The sequence below is a fragment of the Neovison vison genome, chromosome 5 (genome assembly GCF_020171115.1).
Source record: "Neovison vison isolate M4711 chromosome 5, ASM_NN_V1, whole genome shotgun sequence".
Classification (NCBI taxonomy): domain Eukaryota; kingdom Metazoa; phylum Chordata; class Mammalia; order Carnivora; family Mustelidae; genus Neogale; species Neogale vison.
This window is the reverse complement of record NC_058095.1, coordinates 127,338,847-127,355,831: the sequence shown is the minus strand read 5'-3', so window position 1 is coordinate 127,355,831 and position 16,985 is coordinate 127,338,847. Positions and strand designations below refer to the sequence as shown.

The 16,985-nt window shown below is 33.7% G+C and overlaps 1 protein-coding gene and 1 long non-coding RNA gene across 7 annotated transcripts in view; one reads left to right on the top strand and one right to left on the bottom strand.

Annotated features, from left to right (window-relative positions):
- PCDH9 (protocadherin 9) overlaps window positions 1-16,985 on the top strand; it is an 895,458-nt gene that overhangs the window by 592,224 nt on the left and 286,249 nt on the right. The gene's annotated exons all lie outside the window — the stretch shown is intronic.
- Window positions 1-16,985, bottom strand: part of LOC122907139 — an 80,402-nt gene that overhangs the window by 4,121 nt on the left and 59,296 nt on the right. The window contains exon 2 of the long non-coding RNA XR_006384688.1: window positions 3,669-3,772. This is a non-coding gene — a long non-coding RNA (uncharacterized LOC122907139). The remainder of the gene's footprint in view (window positions 1-3,668; window positions 3,773-16,985) is intronic.

Below are 16,985 nucleotides of genomic sequence, written 5' to 3'. Positions count from 1 at the left end.
CCTAGAAACTTCCTGTGGTGACCAGTGAGTTTGTTTATTTTTTCACTATCATAAAAAATTTTTAAGAAAATTGTGGATATATGATATGTGTTGCATTTTAAATGATATTAATAATTACTTATTTTGTTAGATGTGATAATGGTATTATAGCTTTATTAAGAGAAAATCCTTTATTGATAGTGATGGATTGTGAAGAATTTGTACAAGAAACAAAATAATGTCTGGAATTTGTTTTAATGATACCCGAACAAAATACTACTAATGATGATGATAGTGATAGTAATGATGGGAATAAATTAAACAGTGAAATGTTAGTGGTTGTTGAGGTTGGATAATGGATGTATAGAGTCTTATTATACTGTTGTTTCCTAATTTTATACTGTTTTAAAATTCTCAAAATGCAAAGTTTATTTTTAAGTATATGGTGGGAGACTGATACAAAACTCAGAATCAATATATGAAATATCCAGGTTCTTCCTTTTTCTATTAATTATTTTGAACCAAAGATACAGTTTATTGTATGAAAGTACAGCCAGATGGTTGTGTATACATTGAAGTGTATTTCAAATGGTGAAATTGCAATTAAACAGAGATTTTTCAGTAATTACATTTGTATTTGGAAGACTAGAATGTAAATTGGTATTTTCCTCCATTAAAGATATTTCAAGTAAAATAGAGTCTTTGCAAAGTCCTTTTTGGAATTTAGCAATAAAATCATTAAGCAGAAACTTCAGCCCTTCTCTGTATGACACCAGGGGGAATTTAAGGACAGGGTATCAGGAGTATCCTTCGGCAACCAATAGATAGTGTCTCTGTGTTCTAGGCACATCTGAGTCTTAGAGCATCCTTAATCAGCTACACCACAAATAACACACTTACGTGCAGAATGTCTTGCACCAAGTTTTGTCACCTTTTCTGCATATAGAGACTTAGACTATTCTTGAATAGCAGATAAAGCATATTTCTTTAAGAAGTTAGCTTGTTAATGTGCTCATACACTCCACATATAATTCAATAAAATCATTGCATCTAAGAACATACTAAAGGGATTTTCAGTAGGAGTTTTCTATTTTTAATAACTGTAACTAAACTGATGAAAGAATTTCCCTAACTTAAAAGCAAACAAAAACAATTATGTGATCAGATCAGGAACAGCTTATTACCACTAATTCAGAATTAAGGCTTAATCTTGTCCCATTGAGAATCATGAATAGAGTTATTTTTATATCTGGCATTTCTTTTAAATGTCATTATAAAGGATTTTCTGCTGTTTAATCATGTGCAAAATTGCAGATTGTATTTACTTTATTAAAGCCCTATCTGTTCCTATGCTTTTGTCTCTACCTGGACTGTATGTGAATCAGTTGGTGAACTTCTCGCTAAGGATAATTTTGATACCTGAGGATATGAATGGGTAGTATTTATTCAGGTGTACAGATGAGTCAGGAATGCTAGTAAATGTTGTAATATATTGTTTATGATTCCACACAATAATACAAGTTAGACAGTATTCTAAGTCAGCTGAATTTCAGAAAATGACAGTCATCTGTCTGAAACTACTTAACAGATGGCTGAAGTAGAATAGGAACTTAAGAGTACCTGACTCCACAGCAACGCTCTTACTATTTAGAGAAGCACCTTCACTGTCCATATGTTTTATGGCAGTGTCATCAATGGCACTGAGGTGTGAATTCCAAGACACTAACATTAGTTAGTGTGTATGTGTGTATGTGTGTGTGTGTGTACATATGTATGTGTATACAGATAGATATTATTTCCAGCTACCCCAGCAGCTTCTTCTGGTGTGCCTGGGTGGCTCAGTAGGTTAAGTGTCTGACTCGATTTCCTCTCAGGTCTTGATCTCATGCGTTGTGAAATCGAGCCCCACATCAGGCTCTGCCCTGGGTGTGGATGCTGCTTAAGATTCTCCCTCTCCCTCTGCCCCTCCCTTTCCCCCCCTCCACATACAAATTGCTCCTTCTCAGGCTGTTGGAGAAAACTCTGTATGCTTCTGGGTGGACTTTAGGATCTGGTTCACGTGGAAGTGGGTTCACCTTTCAGCTCTCATAGTGGAGTTCTTGTCAACACTAATATTATTTTTTTTTTTAAAGAAAATTTGAGAAATTGAATTTTAAGAAGATGAGTTGGTTGCACGGTCTGCTAGTAAGGTGAACAATTTGGGAAAGATCTGCTCCTGAAGTTTTTGTTTGTTTGTTTGTTTTGGTTTGGTTTTTGGCCTTAGGTTACTAACAGTTGCGTCCTTAGTAGAACCCTGCAGACCATACAGTATAAAGTATTTTTATACAGAGGCATTAAAAGGGAAGGCTTTGCCTATAGTTACATAGTTTGTGAGTCAAGAATAAAACTCATATACACCACCTCTTGCTTAGTGCTCTTTTCAGTGGAATAAATTTTCCTTTTTATTACCATTGTACCTTTTCTTATTTTTTTTTTACATTTTTTTCTCAAAGAAAACCTGTATGATATTTTTGATTAACAATTGTCTCTCCCATTATCAGTAAGAACTGTTTGCTCACCTTTCTATTCTCTGTGCATGACAGCACCTGACATAGAGTAGGCCAGCAACATGTATTTATGACTGAATGAATAAATGAATATTTCAAAAACTCATGAAACACAATTAGACAAATTAAAAGTGTTCTATCGAGATAGCAATGGACGAACAAACAAACAAAAGCTACTGAGAAGTACACCACGTTAACTATAGCTATCTTCAATTTGAAACATTGATTTCACCTTTTTAATTGTCTATATTTCCCACAATTTTAATAACAGATTCAAAATTATATTTTCATTTGGTGATGAAGTGATACAAATGGAAAGTACCTGATACAGAGCTGGGGAAAAAATTCATTCTTAATATTACAAAATTTGCATTAAAAATATTCTTTCTGTCAGTTGTGCATGCTAAGAAATACTGAGAATTTAAAATATTTGGGCATGAGAGACTGTCATTTTGGGAAGAAAAAAAACAACTTAATTAAATAAAAAGGACTTCAAAAAATTCAGAAAAAATATGTAAATCCAAATTTCAATCCTAAGAATTTGTGCTAATACTAACCTGCAGCCAAAAAACAATCATTAACCATAGTATGCTTTGAAAATTAAACATGACTTTGATTTTTTGGCACAGTATAGTATTAAATAATACAGACTCAAAGAAAATTGTTCAGAAGTTTTATATTGTCACCTGCTGTGTTCATTTCCCCATGGGATTTTCATAATCAGTTCATGGTGATCCTACAGTAGTGGATCATGAGTTGATGAATGCAGAGTTCTTTAAAGAATAGTATAGAGAAAGAGAAATCAATCCTACTGTGATTTCAGTTTAAATGGGGAAGAAGGTGCCAAAAACCCAGCAACTAAAAAAAAATTAATAATAATTTGATTACCCTTTTTATCCTAGGAGACTTTAATTTTCTTCTTTATTAAACATTTTTCTAAATCTAACTTCAAAACTTATCTATTATTATCTATTTTCACCTCAAAATCAGAGAAGGCAGAAAGTTTTCTGGAACAGAATCATCTAGATTATAAAGAAAATATGTATCTCCCCATATCCCCTCTACCTACCTGCTATCTATGTTCTGTTGCTAATTATAACACTTCATGCCTTTTAAGAGCACACATTCATAATCTCACACTACCTTTAAGTCAGGAGTCTGAGCATGGTTTGTCTGAGGTCTCTGTGCAGGTTCTCAAAGCTGGCAATCAAGGTGTCAGCCAGGTTGCACTCTCATCTGCAGGCAAACTGTGGAAGAATTTATGAAGATTTTTCATACTATTAACAGAATTTTTTTTATTTTCAAATTTATTATTTATTTGAGAGAGAAAGAGAGAGTGAATGAGAGAGAGAGCATGAGAAGGTGGGTAGGGACAGAAGGAGAAGCAGACTCCCCACAGAGCAGGGAGCCTGATTTGGGGCTTGATCCAGGAACCCTGCAATCATGAGCTGAGCCAAAGGCAGCTGCTCAACAGACTGAGCCCCCCCAGACATCCCCCGTTAGCAGAATTTATTTTCTTGCATTGGTAGGATTGAGCACTGCAGCACCTTTCCGGTCATCAGCTGGAGACTGCTCACAGCATCTAGAGGCCACACTCAGCTTTTAGCTACACATGCCTCCCAACATATCCACTTCTTTAAAGCCATTTAGAGAGACAGAGTCTCTCTAAACTCTAGTGAGTTTATAACAGCATAACGTTTTATAGAACCTTATCACGAAAATGACATCGCTTACCATTGCCATATTCTGTTGGTTAGAAGCAAGCCTCAGGTCCTGTCCACACTCAAGGGAAGGGGATACACATAGTTGTGAATACCAGGAGGTGGGAACCATGAGGGGTCACCCTAAAGTATCTCTGCCACAATCTGTATAAGTCTTAGCCATCTTGATATAACTTCATATTCAAAAGTTTTTGCTTAAGACTCTTTATTCACTTGACTTTTCCATGATTTACTTGTTTATTCATTTATCTATTCATTCTGTAAGTACTCACATAGAGGCTACTGTGATGCCAAGTACTATCCTAGGTTGTAGGAATAGACATTAAAACCAAGACTTGCTAAACTTTTAAAAACTCTGTTACCAAACCGGGAAAGCAAGGGTTCTTAATCTAGAGTTCCTCAGTCAGAGAAGGAGAAGAAGTTGATGAATAGATTTTGGGCAATCTATGAAGTTCCAGAAATTGTTTTGAAATTTTCTTTTCTATGAGGGGTGTGCTCTGAGCATTTTATAGACTGTAAGACGAAGATTAAAGAAGAAGAAAAAAAAGAAGAAAAGGAAAGGAAACACTGATTTATTAGAAGATACTGGATACCCAGTAACATTAGTGAACTATAATAAATGCTAATGTTAAGTGTATAAAAAAGTGGGTTTTAGGATTGAATAAGTCTTAAATAAGCAATAAAGATTCTTTTGGTAAAAATGATACTTTATTATTTTTTAAAATTTCATTTTAGGTGCTGTGTACCTTTTTTTTTTTTTTTAATCTTAGAGAGAGGGAGAGAGCAAGAGAGAAAGTATGCACATGTACAGAACAGGGAGGAGGAGCAGAAGGAGAGGGAGAGAGAATTTTAAGCAGACTCCATGCTGAGCGTGAAGCCCCATGAGGGGCTCAATCACAGGACCCTGAGATCAGGAGCTGAGCCAAAACCAGGAGTTGGACACTCAACCAGCTCCACTACCCTGGAGCCCAGACGAAGTGATACTTTCAAGAAGTGACATTGGATGAAAAGAAATTGTCTAAGTAAATAAAATGTTTGTGCATGCGTGTGTGTGCGTGTGTGCTAACAGTCGCACGAGTGGGGGTTTCTTGGTGCTATGAAAGGTTCATGCTTGGGCAAGCAGTGACCACTTCATTATCTTTGGAGCACATGCAAATATGATTAGCTCTACTACTTGGGCTTAGATTCCTAATCTAAAAAATGGGACTATTAATAATATTTAAAAATATGGTCATAAAAATTAAAGTTATTTGATAAAGCTATTCACCCTAGCACAGAACCTGAAACATAGTAGATACTCAATAAATCGTTGATATTAAATTATTCAAGTATGTGACAATAAATGAAACTGGATTGAGAAATAAATTGGGACCAGATTTTGAAGGATAGGATAGAGCAGATAAAGAAAAAGATAGACTTTTGAGGGTCTTTTCAAGATTTTGGTTTGTGAGACATTGGAGAATTATGTAATTAAATAAATTAGGAAACATAAGAGAAACTTAGATTAGGAATTAATAATTTTTTCTTTAATTTTAAACTTTGAGGTGCTGGACAAGATAATCTAGGAGGTAGGAATACAATTCTGCACTGGAAATTATAAACTAATAAAATAGAAGGTGAATGAAATTCTTTGAGCAAATGCAATAATTATGAGGAAAGAGAAGAAACCCAAAAAGAAATCATGACAAACCTTAACATTCAAGGCAGGCAAAAGTGAAGATGGAGTGGAGTAAAGATATTTTAAAGCCTGGGGAGATTTGAGTCCATACATAGTTAATGACTTTTGGGGGGAAGTAATGCAGAATTATTATTAAGAACAAAGACTGTAGGGGCTTCTGGGTGGCTCAGCGGGTTAAGCCGCTGCCTTCAGCTCAGGTCATGATCCCAGGGTCCTGGGATCGAGCCCCACATCAGGCTCACTGCTCAATGGGGAGCCTGCTTCCTCCTCTCTCTCTCTCTGCCTGCCTCTCTGCCCACTTATAATCTCTATCTGTCAAATAAGTAAATAAAATCTTAAAAAAAAAAAAAAAAAGAACAAAGACTGTGGAATCAAAATAATCTATGACCTAACTCACTGACTTTGCAGCCACAGGGCTATGGCACTTAACACAGGCTCAGTTTATAGGTATCATTATATTTTTTTGGCTGTTGTTATTATCAGGAGGTAGTGGGAAAAAAAGTGTAGAATGAATGAAACATGTTATCAGATTATTTAGCAAAGTTTTCTGTCAAGTTTTTAAAATTACTATAGTGAATTTGGAAATGTAAAATTATTACACATTTGAAGACAGAAATAAAATTCTAAAAAAAACCACATTAGTTTCAAATTGTAAAATTTTATACTTTAAATTCTTGTCATTTGACTTTTTCATTTGCTAATATCTGATGAGTGATCTCAAAACATCGCTATTTGCTAAAGACTGATAAAAATTATAAAGTTAACCAATAGCATGGAGGACAAGGGGCGTTAGAGAGTAGTAGGGAATTTGGGTAAATTGGAAGGGGAGGTGAACCATGAGAGACTATGGACTCTGAAAAACAGTCTGAGGGGTTTGAAGTGGCGGGGGGGTGGGAGGTTGGGGTACCAGGTGGTGGGTATTATAGAGGGCACAGCTTGCATGGAGCACTGGGTGTGGTGAAAAAATAATGAATACTGTTTTTCTGAAAATAAATAAATTGGGAAAAAAAAAATTATAAAGTAAAGCATATTTATGTTCTGATATCTGCATTGTTTTACTTTAAACTACTTAAGTTCAGTTAATTATTTTAAAATATTTACTGTTAATTACAACATATTTTCTGTTTTATTACCTTTTTTTTAATAGAAAGGTACAATGAAATGACTTTTTAAAATATTATCTAACATGTAGTTAAAAGATGGCTATAAAATAGGCAGGGGCACAAGCTTTCTCTGCTGGAAAGTTTTAGATCTCATCAATTTAAAGTATGACTTTAAATCCCCAAAATAATTAGCTTTGAGGACTCATTTATTATAAATACTTAAAAGGTTTTAGTAATACTCTCTTGCATTTGAGCTCATTAAACCAGGTCACAAAGTGTTTAGTATGATAATAGAAAAAAATCTGTAGTAACAATATGCCTCCTAGTGTAAAGTAAGGGTAATGTCAACTTTCATTGGTGTGGGGATGGAATCCATTTGCATAGCTCTATGCGGTCATGTGCTTCATTCTTTAAGGGTCCATAAGAAAAAATAGTGTACTTAATACTGGACATGTGGTATGCCTTATAGGTGAAATGACTATTAATTGTATGTCCGTGTTTATAATAATTTGAGAGTGGTAGAAGTGATAGATAAATAGATAAGCAAATCAATAGTTATATCTAAAAATAAGAAGCTTACTGATTTCATGAACTCTTAGAAGCATAAAATTAAGTTTTTTTAAAGCCCAAAATAAAACTATTTCACAGGAAAACATGGAAATAATTACAAACTATAAAGGACATATACTCATAAAATCAGACTAATACCTAATTTTATCTTAATGTATAAAAATAAATAAAATAAATTGTTCGTGAAGTTTTAAAGCAATTTGAAATTTTTGACGAGCTTATGTTTGTCTGAAATGTCCCCAATTTACCTTAATTCTATCTTGACACACATTTTTGCCAATGGACTTATTCTGATTAGTGTGACTAACAAATACATAAATGCCCGAATTTTAATAACCCTAACCCTAAAGTAAGTTTGCCAAATAAAATATAGGGTGACCAGTTAAATTTGAATTTCATATAAACAATGATATTGGGGGGGTCTATGTATGTCTAAAAATATAGCAATATTGTAATGTGCCTTGTAATATTGAGGACTTACATAGACTAAAAGAATATTTAATTTATCTATATTCAAATTTATTTTTTAAATTTTTTTCTCAATCTGGTGACTTTACCCTAATGATACAGTGTTTTAATAAAATGGCATTGAATGAATTAAATCATACAATTCAAATATTATGAGGAAATCTATCCCTGCTATATATTTAATTGTAAGTAAAATTTAGTGTAGTGATGAGTTGACTTCACATTAGAATTAGACATGTAACACTGCCCCATGCAAAAACATTTCTTTTTTTTTTTTTTTTAACTAAGATTTTATTTATTTATTTGACAGAGATCACAAGTAGGCAGAGAGGCAGGCAAAGAGAGGAAGGGAAGCAGGATCCCTGCTGAGCAGAGAGTCTGAGGCGGGGCTCTGAGATCATGACCTAAATCGAAGGCAGAGGCTTAACTCACTGAGCCACCCAGGCGCCCAAAACGTTTCTTTACTTAAAAAAAAAAAAAAGACACATCAGTTTCTGGTATAATTATTTTTTGTCCAGAAAATCATATCTCAACATTAGAAGTTCAGCTTGTACTTATATTCAGTACTATAAATGTATTGTTCAATCATTGAATGATGATTTCTCTATTATTGTTTTACTGTTGCTGCAAACAGAAATTCTGGATAAACTTTTTAATTCCTTTTTTGTTGTTGTTTGATTTTATTTTTGATACATCAGATTTTAGGATTCTTTATGTTTTCATTGACTTTCACATGCCTTTTTTTTTTTTTTTTTTGCTGTCAGTTTCTGATCTATAGATTCTAGGATCTCACCACTTCCAAGAGAGAACCTTTGTCAACATAGGAGGAGGAGGTAGAAAGAGAGGGAGAAGGAGAGGGACAGTGTTTAAATTTGTTTCTGGAATTTTAAGGCTTTGTTTATATATCCTAGAAAATATATCCATCTAGAAAACACAGAATACTTCCTAAAGACCTCTAAAGAAAGAAACTGAGAGAAAATTGGGTACTGGTTAATTGCTGTGGAGCTAGACAGACTGAGCACAAGTAGGCCTCTTCCATTTGCCAGCCAGAAGACCTTGGCACGTTACTCTGCCCCCATGACATCTGTCACCTGGGAGGAGCGCCAGACTATTTCCCGATAGACTTACTGTAAAGATTGCAAAGGGTTAACACATATAACTCACTTAAAAAATAGCTTCATGGTAAGTTTTCAATTATGTTAGCTGTCAGTGTAAGAATTAGAGTCAAACTTAAACATTTATGTAAGCAAACTCTTTGGCTTCAACTTTGTCCTCACAACTAATACTCAAGGAAAGAAACATGAGACCCATCTTTCCTAAATTCCAAATTCATGCTGACCAGTTGAGGAAAGATAGGTATTGGTTCTTTAGTGTATCTCGAATTATCCATATAATGTCTTAGCTCTGCATTTTCACATATATAGAAAATTTTGCATTTAAAAATTGTGATTTAACATCAGTTTGAAATGATAAATAGATTTAATAAAAAAGAGAGAGAGAGAGTGAGAGAGAGAGCTTTGAATAATAATGTGGAGGGAATTTGGTATTTCTGAACATCAACCCAAGCATCTACAAATAGATTTAACTGGTAAACACTTAGTTATATATGAGGAATATTAATGAAAATCTTATGATATTCCAGAATCCTTATCTTTACTTAAATTTTGGACCTTTAAAGATTTATTCTTAATTGGCCAGAAAACTCTTTATTTCTTTGCAATTAGTAATAACCTAACTCATAGTCAGATATGCAGACAGGCAGTATACTGTACTTTGGACAAGTTTGCCATTTAATCTCTGCAAATCAACAGTGCAGTTAAAAATAACACAATAACAATTTCAGTTTAAATGCTCATTGGAAGGAAGGAATTAAACCATAAACTTCCTAAAGTGCAGGCACTGGTTTCACTGATATTTTTTTCCCATGTTTTTGTGTTTTGATATGAACAGCTATTTTATCATTTCTCAGTATTCAGATGAAAAACCCTTCACACTGGTATAAAATAAGAAAACTTGAACTGGTTTTTAAAATATTCCATGAAAGAAAAAAGAAATTCCTTTAGTTAAAGAAGAGTGTACATTATATTGTATTTTTTTTAAATGGTAAGCACTCTATGAGAATTGTGAATCTGTATCTCGGGGCCAAGAGTAGAAGGAGGGGCCCCACAAAACAACACGTTGAGTCTTAGGGAAGGTCCCATCCTATCAAAGGAAGAGTGGTGCTTCATTGGAATATTTTCTCAAGGCCTCTGTTTATTTGGGAAATGTATTTTTTAAAAGATGAAAAAGAGGTTCTTCATTCAGAAGAGGATGTTGAGTTCTGATTTAAGCTCCTTGAGAAATAGCTATAGAATATCTAACAGTAACTCCTTAGTAATCTCTCCTAAGTCAGAACTATTGTGCGGTAGATTATGTTTTAAAATAAAAAGTGCAGGTATTTTGAGCCAAAAATACCAATACTCCACATGCACTAAAGTCTTGACATAAGCGACAAGCAGCACAAGAGAGAAGAGAAATTGGTCTATAGTCTATCAATTTTACATGATGCTAGCACAGTTGGAAGGCTTTTTAGTGCTTTAGTTTGTTTGTTGTTCAAAAAAGGTATCAAGTGGAAAGGTATTTTATGATCTTCAGGGCTCTAGGAACATGTGCTTTGGAATAAGGAAAATTGAGGTTGACACTCACCCTTTCTTTCTAGTGATGCTTTGAAGTCTCAGTGTCTCTCTCTGTCCCTCTCTGTCCCCCTTTCTCTTTTTCTGTCTCATTCTCTCACCTTTTACCTTCTCTTGTTCTTTCAGTCTTGCTCTCTTGCTCTCTGTCTCTTAAGATACCAATATAACTATTAAAGTATTAGAAATAATTTAAGCAAAGTGTCCTGAATAAGGTCTGGCATATATAATAAGAGCTCAGAAATGTCAGTAATATTGTTAATAAGTGAAAAATGCTCTCTGTCTTCACACCTAGTCCTAACAATATGATGTTTCTAATCATATTTGAATTAATAAACTGAAGAGATAATTTGAGTGAATAAATGAGGAAAAACCTGTGGGATATTTCCATGAATCATGTGTTGTGTGCCAGCATTTTTATGAACACAGGGAACTGTATTTTGACTGTTCAGACAACATTTTTATCTACTTCATAGTTTTCAAGAATTTTTTATTTTTTCAAATATAAAATCAGAGGAAAGGAAATATGCAAAATTTTGATAGCTTAGGTGGTTACTGCATAGTTTTAAAATTCTCAAACAGTCAACTATTCAAAAATAGTCTTCCAAATGTATATGGAAAGTATAAATTTTCATGAAGAGTTTTTAAAACTGAAAACCCACTCTGTCTTCTTTCATTTTTATCTTCACACAATAAAAACACACAAGTTACTGATTTAAGTCTCACTAGTAGATATTTGAGTAAGTAATAGTAACTGATAGTGAAATAAAATTGCTGTGGAAGAGATAAGGACAAAATAAAACGTGCTTTTATGATATATATTTTTATGTTAACGAAAATGATATATTGGTAATCATTTATGTATTATACTAAAATGCTATAGATACAGAAATCAAATTTTCTATTTCATTTGGAGTGTGTTTCTAGTTTCCTTCTATCTTCGAATTGCTTATTTATCTGGACCCCTAATGAATTGGAGGCAGACATTCTGATTCATTGTTAGAAAGCCCAATACATGGCGTGGATTTTCTTATTTCCCTGAATTGTATGAACACCTGGAATAGTGTTTCCTTTCTCCAGAGCGAAGTATTCCCTTCCTCTTTGATATTAGCTACAATGTGATCACACACTTGCAACATTTCTGACACACACCCAGATATCCCACTTAGTACACACAACACCAAGTTGGAGGTCTCCATGGAGGGAAGAGTAAAGCGAGACCTTGAGAGGGCTATTAGTAAATTCCTTTGCTACTATTCAAGGATATAGTCTATAGAGATGATCTTCTCTCTGTTTTCCTTACTGGCAGTTACATTTTTCCTCCTCTCGCAATTCAAGATGCTAATTTTGCCCTACAGCATTTTAACCTATTTCCCACTATTTTAGGAACTATTACTTCCTTTCTTGTCCTACGGTGACGTGAAGGTCAAACGGAGCAGCATGCCTAAAGAGTCCCTCGGTTTGATTCTGGGCCTGAGTGTAGCTTAGGGTATCTCCTGCATGGAGGAGTTTGACAGAACTTTCCTCTATTAGCCTTTAGGGTGAGGTTCAAACTCTGTCTATTCCCTTCGCCTCTTTCCTAGCACTATTAGTTTGGGGAATTTGAGGTTTGAGTGAACAACGTGACTTGTCCTCTTATTGCAAGCAGCTGGAACAAAACGTTAACTATAATGCTGCCTCTTTGTGCTAGTAAAGCAAAATGAAGGGCCTTTTTAAATATTAAAATTGTTAAAATTGTTTCCCCCCCTCCAGTGTTTATTCAGAAGAAATGTGTAAGATCGTAAATATGTGAGACTTTGTAATTATTAAAAAGTCAGTATGGTGTCCTTGAAGTTTTAGACTTTAGCTTTGTTTCCCCAGGCAATAAGAGCAGCTTATAGAAATTACACAATAAATTAAAAGTTTAATCTTAAACTTAATGATACTTTGTAAACTCTATAATCAATTATCATGGACATCTAACTTGTAGTTTTGCTGACATTTTTTATTAGCTCTTATCTATCTGTTTATGTTTTGAAGGTCACATATACCACAAAGTACCACAAAACATGCAATACCCTCTAATCCAGATTGTTCCCAAAGAAGCAAATTTCTTCCCTATCCACCTTATTCATTGGTTCATTCTTTTATTCAAACATTTTTCATTTATTTCAAAAATTATTTATTATAAAAATTTCATTTTTTATTTATTCACACGCTTGGTAGATTTTTACTCAATACCTATGCTTGTTGCAGGATGTTTGAAGAAGCACATTTTAAAAATGTGCTATAGTTTATTTGCTTTTGTTGGCTTGAGTGATGCTCATTTTATTCACACTTTCTATGAAAAAAATTATGTATAAAATATGTAGTCACATAATAATTAAATAAATTATGAACACTCTTAAACTGGAAGATTTCCCCAGTCATTTTAATTATGATGTAGGTGAATATCAAGAAATTTTACTATCCAATATCTGGGTCACCATTACAATGAAAGCAGAAGGAAGACCTATTGTTACTGCCTCTTTCCTATAGGGGCAAGCAGATTTTACTCCAGAATTCCAGTGTTCTTCCCCTCAGCATATTTTGCTGAGCACTTGTTGCCATCTAACTTATTTATCAGCTTGTATTAGAATGGAAGTTCCATGAGAAGTTTTGTTTAGTGATGTACCCCCGGAGCCTAGAAAGATGCCTACCATACAGGGGGTACTTAATCTGTTAAAAATGCAATCAGTGAATACAAAAAGCGCTCACCGTAGTTGTATTGGGTATTCAACATATAGTGACGAGGGAAATGTGTACGTTTTTCTTACCATTGATAGACACACAAAAAAATGTTGCAGTGACCCTCTGTGCCAGAGGCAGTGAACCAGCCATTTGTTCTCACTGCCTGTCCTCCTAATTCTGATTATGTGTGGGAAAAATAAGTGAGTGGGTGAGCCTTGTTCCTCTGTAAACTCTAATCCCAAGAACCATTGATAGATGAAAGGGCTGCCTGCAGCTTAAAGAGCTGCATGAATGCTGAAGGCAGCCTTTTGATTTCCATTTCACTCCACCAAACTGCATTTTAGATCCTGCAAATCTTGGCAGACCCTCAAGGAGGTGGATGCCCCTGTTATCCAGAATAATAAATTGTACTTGAAAAAGTGAACTCAGCCAATGTTGCTATTGGAAAAAGAAAATGGCTCTAGCACATTATAAATGAACATTTCTACCCCACACTGAGAATTCTAGAAGAAAAAATGCATTCATTTGAGACACACATGTCATTGTGTAATATTGTTTTTGCATCAAGTCTATTAAGATAATGTATGGAAAACATGTTTATTCATCTGAACTGATAAATAAATAAGAACTGTTAAATAAGTAATCAGAGTGCCAGTTCTGCTGAATAGTCTGTCATGTGGACACTTCATTTACTGTTTAGCTGAAGGCTGAACAGGACAGACCAGGAGCCAAGTAGACAATAACTTTTAAATATAGATGAGGCTTTATTATTAAGCCTACAGTTCAATATTTGTAAGAGCTGCTTGTAAGAGTCACGTATTGTCCTCTGGTATTTTCTCCTTTGTTCTTTTGTGTCTTTTCTTTCATAACTTAAATTTTTAACGTTTGGATTCAACAGTGAAAATATAGGAAGTACGTACAAGGAGTTCCAGATACCACAAAGTTTCACATGTGTTCCTTGCTGCTTTTTGCTTCTACTAAATGGCAGTTTCTGCATAAATCCAGTGATTCTTTCCCTCAGATAGCATAATTTGGGTCAGCTCTAATACAAATATTATTTTGCTCAAGTATTTGGTTTAATATGTAGAAAATATAGATGAATCTACAACTCCAGCTTATAGATATGTGTGTATGCCAGTTGTGGTAAATTTGGATAGAAGATATATTTGATATGCCATAAATATTCTAGAAATTAATACCGCACTCATATAGGAAATTTCAGATGTAATAGTATGCTAAAATGTAACTCTCAAGGATTCTTATGCCTCCCTTATCATCCAATACCAGATATCTAGTAAATATTATAGTTTGATCAGTATGTGATTACCTCATCTAGTTGGAACTTTTTAGCCTTACTTAAAGCGAGAAGGAGATACTATAGAAAGTGATGCAGTTGTTGTTCTCCTAGCAGAGATACCTTTGGGGAAAACTGCATAGAAAATACTTGATTGTGTCCATTGAATGAGGAGATTGAGAAGTAATTTTTCATTTGTTCTATTTTTCTGAGTATATTAATTTTGTATTTCAAGCCTATGTTCATTTCTCATCAAGGAAAATATCTCTTGTTAATAATTTTTTTAAATTAGTTTTGGTAACCATGTTAGGATAAATCAATTACATATCTGGTCATTAACATTTGTTAGGTTCATATTAATTAAGAGAGATATGCTTATTTTGGATAGAATTAATGTATATTAGTAATACATAATAATTTACCTGAAATAATAGAGGTTCATTTTTTACATTTAGTTCAGCAGAAAAAAATATTTAGGTTGAATAAATACTATTACTTGTCCCATTATTACAATGAATTGATGAAAATAAATGTGTGCATACATAGCTTTTATCTGTCTATATACACATTTAAATTCTTTTTACAATATTCTATTCTGCAAAGAAAGATTACAGTATGAAAAATCATCTGTTGAGTCAGGTGCATTGGAGAAACATTGATTTCAACCTGAAAAAGAATCTCTTTGAAGCAAGCAGAAGAACTGAGAGCAGCTGAGAGAGTTGCTGACACAGTCAAAGAAAGCATAAAATAACAAAGTACCAGAAACGGGGAAGTCAGAGAGGGAAAACTGGGGCCACCGTTGAGGGCTCACTTTGAGGAACTATATTTTGAAATATAAATCTCGTAACCTAAAATATAAATTTAAAAAATAGTGTATGTATTTACAAAAAGGAGTCAAAATATCTATCATAAATGAAAAGGAAATGCATTATTATAGCCATGTTTAAAGAGAGTTTTACTAGAGAAAATCAGTAAATGAAAAACTACACCAAAGTTCAATTGAACAGGTGTATACTATAATTTTATGTTCTTGTACTTGTGATTTGTTTGGTAATATCAATATCATATTTTCATTGATTTTTTTAAAAAGATTTATTTATTTATTTTTTTGAGAGGGAGAGAGAGAGAGAGCACAAGCCCTGGGGGCGGGGGGAAGGGGCAGAGGGAGAGGGAGAAGAAGACTCCCCCTGCTAAGCAGGGAGGCTGACGTGGAGCTCCATCCCAGGATTCTGGGTTCATGACCTGAGCCTAAAGCAGATGCTTAACCAGCCAAGCTACCCAAGTACCCCTCATTGATTTTTAACTACTTAAATTAGATAACAAAGTTTTAAATATTGGAAGGAATTCTGCAACTAAAATGTAAAATTTTTCAGAAGATAGTTGGGACACCAGAAATATGTCATACTTTTTTTTAAACCTTACACTTACATGAGTGGGTGTCACACCTAAACATAGAATATGAAAGTGATAAAAAAGAGCCATTTATAATAAAGAAAACACTTTGATTATAGCTCAACTATTTCTAATGCTCTATGTTTGAATTTCAGTGTATAACTTACAAATGCACATTCAGTCACATATTTCTATGAAACTTCTGGGATGTAAATTAAATACATTGAACAATTTCTCAATGACTAATGTATCACTACTTTGTACATGGAGGACATCTCTTTGATAGTATATGCAAGAATATTTAGAATTTTGGAAAAATTATGCTGAATACTTGCAAGAAATTATACTTTCTCAAATTCAATTTAATTTTCAGTAGAAAAACCCATTGTATTTATCACAGCTACATTTTCCAGGTTGAAAGGCAATTAATCTCTCTCTAAATGATCTATGCTGTATTGGATTTCTACATATTTAATAGTTAATCTCTGCATGGTCATTGATAGCATGTAAGTATTGATCTTAAGAAAACTTTTTAACTCTACTTACCTTTCTGAACTCATATAATTCATTTTCTGAATATGCTCTTAGAATATTTCTGTAAATACAGCCTTTTGATAAAATGTCAATACAAATAACATGTTTTATATATTGAGCTATTTGACTTGATTTACTTGTGGTACTGATGATGACAATTATGAGAGAGGATGTAGTATCACAATTAAGTCAATTACAGTTTTAATAAGTTGGTGACCTGATTATTTAACTCTATCTTCACTCTCACCAAATAAAATAAAGCCAATTTCACAGTTACCTAGTGAAACTAATATCTGTTTTTAATATGCACCTTAATCAAAAT